General features: G+C 39.1%; 1 protein-coding gene across 1 annotated transcript in view; it reads right to left on the reverse strand.

Moving 5' to 3' along the window:
- The window catches only part of APBB1IP (amyloid beta precursor protein binding family B member 1 interacting protein), a 75,602-nt gene extending 71,416 nt beyond the window's left edge, over positions 1-4,186 (reverse strand). Inside the window, exon 1 of the mRNA XM_064407300.1 lies at positions 3,712-4,186. The gene's annotated coding sequence lies outside the window, so the exon portion shown is untranslated. The remainder of the gene's footprint in view (positions 1-3,711) is intronic.
- Positions 4,187-9,085: the final 4,899 nt, after the last annotated feature.

Genomic DNA, 9,085 nt, shown 5'->3' on the forward strand with positions numbered 1-9,085 from the left:
CTGAGTCAAAGATGATGCCCAGTTTACAGCAGAGAAGAAAGCATGTGGAAGCAAGTATTTTCTTAAATCTTCTTAGGCTCAACTTGAACTTGAGTTTACAGCTGGATAAAGAGACAAATTGAAAAACATATATTGCAAGTGAACCTGAAACATATAAATAAGTAAATTCAGCAATTGGCATGCACTGCTTTTTTAAAGCAGTCAGTATTGTCATATACACAGTATACACTTGATTTGTTTCTTTTGAAGAGTAAAGCAAACTTTGCCTTGGTGGTAAACTGTTGTAAAAGTAATAAAACTTTCAGAGATCAATGCAGCATCTTTAATCATAATTTTCTTCTGTATTCAGGTTTTCCTTTTTCATGCCTTATGATGCATGCTTACAAAAGAAACATCCCATTTATGTGAACGTACTCCAGAAAAAAAGTCTTCAACATTTATAACTTTGTAAATATGTTCTTGTATCATGAAGTGAAGATAGTCTTCCTTGACAACACTATATACCACTTTTCCTCTGCAAGGATCGTGTGAAATGAAAAATATAATCCTCTTCAACTAAAAAATAAAAATTTCTATAGGTTTAATCTCTCTTATGAGCTTCTTTTCCTCTAGTAACTGTGGGTCTCACATTCCTTCCTTCTAAAAGAAGCTTGTTCCTTCCCTTAAAGCATATAAACTGATAAAGCAAGGGAGATAAAAAGTGAAGGACCTAAACAAGGGTGTGGAAGACTTGAGCTTGAGGTTTTTCAAGTCTGCCACTGGATATTTGTAAGCATGTTACTGGTGGCATTAAAAATGACCTAAAAATGTCAAAAGAGCTAAATGTTGCCACAGATTATAAAAAATATTTGGGTCCATTAGCTCTGTGACTGTGCCTGAATGCCTGGAAGTCTGCACCTTAACTGTCTAGAAATCAAATCATTACGGGTGAGTAATGGAGACAGAACACTTATTTAAGTCTCAGATGTGTTCTGAACATTCCTGCACTGGGCTGTGACCCTCTCACAAACTCTGCCCAGGTAAGCACCTCAGAGATCTGGGCAGGTGATTTAAACACAGCCCTGAAACTCTAATGAAGCTCCTGAAAATACAAACACAGGATGTAAGTGAAACTAATGTAGTGCATGAGAAGAAAGACACATATATTTAGTCTGCTCAACAGCCTTTTTCTTTATAGAAACAACTTTTTTTCCCAGGTTAATATTATTTCTAGAAACAGAGGCCAAAACAAACACTCTCCTTGGACTATTTAATGAAAATCTATCTTGAGTAGAATAAACTCAGCTGGGTCTTGATCAATCAGTGTTTGAAACATCTCCAGTTTTACTGTTAATGTGATTTTTTTTGCCAAAATCTTGGGCTTTAAATTTATTTTAGAACTACATTGTTGAGGAAAAGTCTTTGTAATTGATCCTAGACTATTTTTGGGATTACCAAAATAATGTCTTGATGGTGGGCAAATAGCCATACTGAAAAAAGATCCCAAAATGTCTCACAGCTTGGAGCAAAGATCAATGTAAACTGTTTACAAAGGATATTTGAGAGACCATCAGACACTGGAGCACTACTGAGAAGAGCCTGGTGTGTTACTGTGCAGATTTCTGCCCTAGGAGCCACAGAAGTTAATTTGCTTGTCTTATGCAGCAAGAGTGTGCTTCCTTTCTCAAGGAGAAAAGCAAATCCTTTTTTATAGAAAGGCACAAAGAGAAGCTCATCTAGGGTGTTTGTTTCAAGAGCTTTTGTAATTGCTAGGAAAACACAGAGCACCTGATTTATATCTGTAGTAGAGCTCCTTCACATGAGGCAAATGAGGATTAAGTCTACAGTATTTAGTAGCCTAAACAGTCATAATTTACTCATTTTTGCAAGAACAACTTCCCTGTTCTTAAAACTGCAAGGCTGCATATGGAAATGCACAGATCTAAATTGATCATGCTGCCTGTCTTTGCAGAAACTTTTCACAGCTATGCCCTTTCCTTTGGGTATGTCTGAAAAACTTTTCCTCTACACAAAAAACCTCAGCTGTTCTTGGATGAATGAAGATAAAGAACTGGAAACGTATAAGCACTCCATGGTATCACTCCTGTGCTGTTTCTCCCATTGTTGTTCTGGAAAATTAGAAATTGTCATAAAATAAAAGAAAGAAAGGAAAAAAGTTGACTTAGTAATTATTACAATTGAAGTTTCTTCCCATTTTCACCCTGAAGGCAAAAGGCACCAAGATGCATTCCTATCTTTCTTGTAGCTCTGCAGTCTGGCTTTTAAAAAAATTACATTGTTAAAATTTGTGTGCATAAAGATTGTCTATCTGTCTTCTTATTTGTTCTCTTTGGCAGCCTCAAGACTGGTGATATTTTTCAGTGTTAGTGAAATATAGACAACACTCAAGATTTTGTCATTTTCAATTCCAGGTTCAAGTCCCCATTTTTAACATTTTATACATTTAGTGACTGTATGTCTAAAAAACAAACAGAAAGATTATCAGATTCAGACCTGGTGTGTCTCTGGTCTGAAATGTCCACTGGAAGATTTCACATAGGTTACATTTAATTTCTTCAATTTTGGCCAGTGCTTGATGTAGTAATTGTTTCTAACTGTTAGACATAAATTGATTAGAAGGAACATTGCCCAAAACTTTTCAAAATATTAAGTATATAATTCAAAACACAGTTGGTTTTGGTTTGGGCTTTTTTTTTTAAGTTTCAAGAAAACTAATCTTAACAGAATCTGTCAGCTAAAGTAAAATATAAACAGGACCATTTTGTCCTGCTTCCATGCTGACAAGTCCTGTGCAGAAGTTTTGGAAGTGAATTAGATTTCTTAGTCTGTTGTTCTTTATAACATAAGACAAAATCCTCTACACATACAGTCTGTAGTAAGCCAAATATTTTTTGTTTCTAAAAACATTGTTTTGTGATTTGAAGACTTTCAAAGATAAATGAATCCAGTGTTGCACTCAGCCAGGAAGTTTGGGGGGGGTGGGGGGTGGTTTCTGCTTTGGTTTTCTGCATGACACCATTTATAGCTGTGGGTGCTTTACCATTCACTCTAGTGAATCCGGGACCTTTCCCTCATTTTTCACTCATATTAGCTTTTAAAAATATTTTCTTTAACCACCACTTTCCTTCATCATCCTTTGATGTTCCAAGAGTAGTTGGTACATTTTAGTTTGACCTACACCATAATTACATATGTTTACTTTTGCAGGGGCCATGGAGTGTTGGTAGGTGGTAACCTGCCCACAATTTATTTTATACCACATATTTAACATATAAGTATGTACAAAACCAAAACTTTTATTAAGACTGTAAAATAAAACTTTCATGACTTGGGAAATGCAAAAAATTAAGGTTGATGATTTAAATTAATTTCGGTCACATTTTTTGCAAACATCTGAATATGTATTGATGCAAACAGTTAAAAACTGGCAAAAGTATAAAAAAACTCAAACCAGATTTTATAATGGGAAAAATCTGAGAGTATTACTAGTTAATGACAGTTTCTGCTATTCCTGTAATGAAAAATAGGTTAGATTTGAGGTTATCCTCTGGCCATTAGAAGCAGTATATGGAAGGAAATATAGCAACTAAACCAGATAAGTTAGATATCTCTTGCACTTGCTGACATTGATTTAAAACACATTATTTTTGTACAGCTAGGGACCCTGCCCCACAACTCTTGGTAACCTGAATGTACATTGATGTGATTTACCTCAAGCAGATCTTCTGTATGAAGGCATGGGAACACAATAAACTCTTTCAAAACTTAGCTCTACAGCCACACAAGAGAAATCTTCTCTCATCATTTGCATGCTTTTCCCATTACCATGATATAGGGACCCTGAGGAAAAAGACAAGACTCCTTGTTAAGGTGCTTTGATCAGGAGAATTTCTGGGCAGCCTGGTGACCTGTGTTTAACCACAAGCCTTCAAGTAGATATGCAAAAATGTCAGTAGAATGCAAAAAAAGGAGATTCTCTCTAACCAAGTATGAAACCATTAACAAGAATTCTGTGCTGTGCTTCTAATGCTCATGTGGCATTACTGAAGGAGTGCAGTCAGCAATTAGGGGAACAGAAGGTGACTCAAAGATTATTATTACTTCAGGAGGCTGAGACTTGTAGCACTGAACTAATGCTGACCAGCCAGTCTAGCCAAGTCTGAGATATTTTTATCATTGTGTCATCCAGCTATGAATGCATCTCTTGGAAACACTGTTCTGTTGGCATGTTTTCTGTCAGAAGTTGCTGGTTCACTGAGAGTGAAACATTTCATGAAAGCTTATCTCAGTGAGCCTTATAATGGAATACAGATAACTTTTGATAGTCCTCTGCAAGGCAGGTCAGCTGCCAGTTTTCCATTCAGTCAGATCTACTCCTGTGTGATGGCCTCTTCCTTGTCTCAGGGATCCAGGAACACAAGGACCTCCTGGTATTCAGGGCTCCACTGCTCTTGGAAAAAATTGTTGCTTTTTAGAAATGCTGTGAATCCTTGTTTCCCAAATAACATCGTTAGTAGAATGTTCATTTCCTAGGAAGTGTTTTAACAGTTTTCTTTCTAAATTGGGACAAATTAACACTTCAAACTGGCAAGATTTCTCAGAAAATGCAAAGTCTGAGCCCTGACCAATTCAAAGTATTCACAGCACACTGCAGCTGTAAAATCCTAGATTATGTGAAGTGTGAGAGCCTGAAGGCTTATCCACAGGGCAGACACAGCTCACTTGGAGGAAGCAGTTGCAACACAGAGCAAGTCTGCAGAGCTGCGTGCAGCCCTGTGAGTCAGTGTGGAGCACATTGACACACTGATATGAGGCAGCAGACTGTTTTGCAGAGAAACTACATTGGGCTGTGAAAACAATGAAATGCTATTAGTTTCAAGCTGTGGTGTATGCATTCTCCTGCTCAGTTTTAATACAATTAAGAACTACATTGTGAAAAGGATCTAGTTTTCTCTCAGAAACTGGAGAAATACATTTGCATTTTCTGTCTATGGTCTATTTTGACCATAGATGTAGAAGTCACAAAATACTAAACTTGTACTACCAGACTAATTTGATCTGCTTTTTTTTATGAATGTTCACAAAAATAATTTCAGGTGATTCCCTAAAATTGTTTGGATAACAGGTCATTCCCAAAATTATTTAGAAAAGGAGATTCTTTATTTGTTTGTAGCTACACTGCAGAACTGTTGCTGCTGCTTCTGTGCAGGTGGCCATTGACAATTTGTGTTATCTGAGAACTTTGGCATTGATCTTCTCACAGAGAATAGTTCTTCTTTTTTCCAGTTCTCAGTACCCATATGCCAAGGTAACAACTTCTTCTTGGGTGTAATTTAACAACAGTAAAGTATGTCCCTTGAACTATACTGTTTCCCTTTTCTATTGTTTTCATGAAACCCTGAAATCTTGTGGGGGACGGTGGGGTTGCTTCAGTATTGCCATTATTCAGCAGTTTCTACATCTTCTCCCTTTGGACAGCTGTGAGTTTCCCCATTTCTTTCCCCATGCCATTTAGATGGTAAATTGTTACCTGTAAAGGGCTGACAGTCAAGACATCTAAGGGAGGCTGCTAGTTCTTGATGGAAGACGTAGCAGAGAGAAGTACTACTTCAGTGGCAAGGCTCTCTGCTCTTTCATCTAGTGCTTCAGTCAACTAAGGTACAGTTACAGGCAAATTAGTCATCACATATCACTGCGTGCCATTTTGCATGACCTAAAATCATTCAAGGAAGGAAGGAATAAAAGTTTGGGGTGTATCCATTTAGTATTGCAGACTGTTTGTAATGGCTGTTTTAGGCAAAACTTGTCAAGCCCTTGACACGCACTATTACCAGTTCAACTATTATTAGTTCATCTATACTTTGATTAGGAATCTGTTTACAATGTATGGAATTAATTTCTTGAAATCCAACCTAGAAATAGGAGTCTGAAGACTAGTGGACATTAAAAAGAATTTCTAACAAGAAACTTAGCAGTTCTGAAAATACTGAAAACACCTTGGGATTTAAATCTGCTAATGTTCTGAAAAACAGTGAAGGATACAAGGCATTGAGCAAAATTAGATAGTTTCAAATGCTGTCTGATAGCAAGTTAGATACATTCTGGCAGGATTTTTTTCTCCTTAGTTTCTTTTTCTTTCCTAGCTAATGTACGTGCAAATATCCCATTAGTTTTAATGGCAAAACTCAAAACTACTCCCATGTTTTTCATCTGGCATAAGTGTTTATTTAACTATCAATCTTCTTTGGTAATCAACATTTACTTAAAATGACAGCAATGCTTGGAATTTTAGCCTAGAAAAAGTCTTGTAAAAAATAAATAATTGAAAACAACCAGACAAAAAATACTTATTTTGTTCTGGTTTGGGTTTTGATTAGAGAAAAATGCGTATCTAGAAAGGTATGCACTGTAAGCAGTGCTGCTGGATGTAGTATTAATTCAAATTGTTAAGTTAAGCATGTCTGTAAGGCCTGCAAGATCAAATAATTGTTCAACATTGCTATTGTAAAAGATTGTGAAAGGTGGGAAAATAATGTGGGGTCTAGATTTAGGTACCTGGCAGGGATTTTTTTTTCCAAAACTGCTGCATGGTTAAACTAGAAATCTAAGAAAAGTAAATTATGTTGAGCAGATGTGTTATGGATGACTGCTTTGGATGTATTTTGTCATCCATATTACAAAACATCATCCAACTCCAAACGTTATTCAAAAATGCTTAATACAGGTTGTCCAGGACTTTTCGAAAAACCGCACGAGAAAGAACATTTTACTTCATTCGGCTGCCTCAACAAAGAACCAAGCGGAGGAAATGTGCCGCTGAGGTTCGGCCGAAGCCAGTGGCCTTTCAGGATGCCTTGGTGCCTCCTCCGGGGTCACTCCGCGGTCCCGGGAAGCGCCGCAGGGAGCGAGCCCGAGCGGCAGCGGCGGGGCAGGGCGGGATGGGGACGGGATGGGGACAGCGACAGGACGGGGACAGGACGGGGACAGGGCCAGCGCGGGGCCCTGCTGCCCTCTGCCGCCCGGCCCGGGAGCGCCGCGGGCCCTGCGCCCCGGGGGCTCCGCAGAGGATGAGGAGATGAGGATGAGGATGCTCCCGCAAGGGTCCCGCTGGCCTCGGTGAGAGGGGTCCGAAACGGGCAAAGCCCACCTGCCGCTGCACGGGGAGCGACAGAGCTGCTGCATCTACTTGAAGATGGGGCTAAGTAAATCTGGTTTGGGTTGTGTCTGGGTTTGTGTGCTGGTTCAGAGCAGCAGGGCTGTTTTGCAGCAATTACCCCAGTCCTTCTTGCCTGTCACATTCAGTTTTGGCACTTGCAGAGATTGCTTCTTTGGGGAATCTAACAGGATATGCTCTTGTCTGGACAGACACCAGTGCCTGACCAGGGCTGTATGAATTTTAATTATTGCCAGGTCTGAAGAACACTCCCCAAACTGCAAATAGTGCAGATGTAGGAGCCCCCTGCTCACTTCTTTGATCTGAACTGCTCCTTTTGTGCCAGCAAACACAGCCAATCTGAAAAATGCCATGAAAAACAAAAGCGTTGCTCTAAACCATCTTTCAAACTCATGAAGTAGGGAGTCCCCCTCCTTACACAGTACCCATGCAGGGAAGGAAAGCAGGAGTACAACAGGTACAGCTTTATGTGTATTTACAAACTGGCTCGAGTTTGGATGTTCTGCAAGTTTGCTGGGTGATTCTGGTACCTATGCACCTGTAGACAGTACCTACAAATAGTGTCATTAGCTGATAAGCTCTATACTAGACATCAGCAGAACATACATTTTGACATGTGTCACTCCATTTAACTGATGCACGCTTTTCAATCATAAGGGATGACGTCCATGTGTTTATGCTACTTGTCAAACCAGTGGCAGCATTTCTCACTGCTGCATTCTGTGTTATAGACACTTCCAAAGTCAAATGTGTGAATCAATATTCTTGTTGGCACTATCAAAAAGCGTTTTTTCCCAGAAAAAATAATTTTCCAGAAAAATAAAAAGGCTCAGGTTTGAAGGTAAATTCTATTCTTATTTTTTGCATTGGTATATAAAGAGCTCAAATTCAGAAGAGTTGCTCTTGATCTGTGTAGTGTCTGAGAATATCATGCCTCATGTCATTTCATGAATTATTAGCCTGAAGTTGTAGCCACTCTGGGCATCATCCCCAACTCTATAGCCTTTTTTTATGGCATTTCTGAAGATGATCCAAAGATGAGTTTGTATCTTATGTAGCTTTATATGTACTGGCACAGATCCTCAAAATAATAAAGCTGTGATAGCAATGTACTGGCTGCAAAACCTATCAAGGAACTAGAGAAAACACATAGGTATTCATTTAGAAGGAAAAAAAAAATAGTTCATGCAGAGCTCCATACTGGAGCTGGGCTCCAGCTGGGCTGTGGATTCCTCAGAGGGACAAGCTGTGGAAGTTTATCTCCATTTATTCTATGCCTCTTTTTATAGACCTACTGCAAGCCATAGGAAAACATGGGCTCTCTCAGGAGCAGTCAGCCCTGGAATTCTACTTCAGTTGAAGGTCAAGGCAAAGAGTCAAGGAGCTGTTGGGCATTTCATGTAGGATCTGATCTGGCAGAGCTGACAGGTATCCCTGACCCAGGCAGGTGTTCTGGAACCCGGCAGGTCACCAGCCCTGCAGAACTCAGCAGGGGCTACAACCCCTGTGTGTTGGAGTCTTTACTGCTGCTGCTGCACAGGGCATTTCAGTTTTGACAAGCCAGTGTTTTCAAGGTAAGAAATGCTTGGTCAAAAAATGACGAGCCAGTTTGCAGATGATGTATTTGGTATGCTTTTCCAGTAGCAAGGGAAACAGCAAATGAATCAATATGAATTTTTTAAAAAAATTAAAAAAAAATTTAAAAAAGGAGATTCCCAAGAAGTTTCAAACAGTTTTTGTAGGGAAAAATCCCCAAACAAATAAACAAACCAACAAAACAATGCTGTTTCTCCTCTTTCTTGTATAAGTGACAGCAAAGGCCCTGTGTGAGAGCATTGCAAAGATACTCTGAAGAGTTTTGACATGTGTGTGAGCCCGTGGATGGAAGGAAGCTGAAGCTAATGAATCAAT

Source organism: Passer domesticus, chromosome 1 (assembly GCF_036417665.1).
Source record: "Passer domesticus isolate bPasDom1 chromosome 1, bPasDom1.hap1, whole genome shotgun sequence".
NCBI classification, from domain to species: domain Eukaryota; kingdom Metazoa; phylum Chordata; class Aves; order Passeriformes; family Passeridae; genus Passer; species Passer domesticus.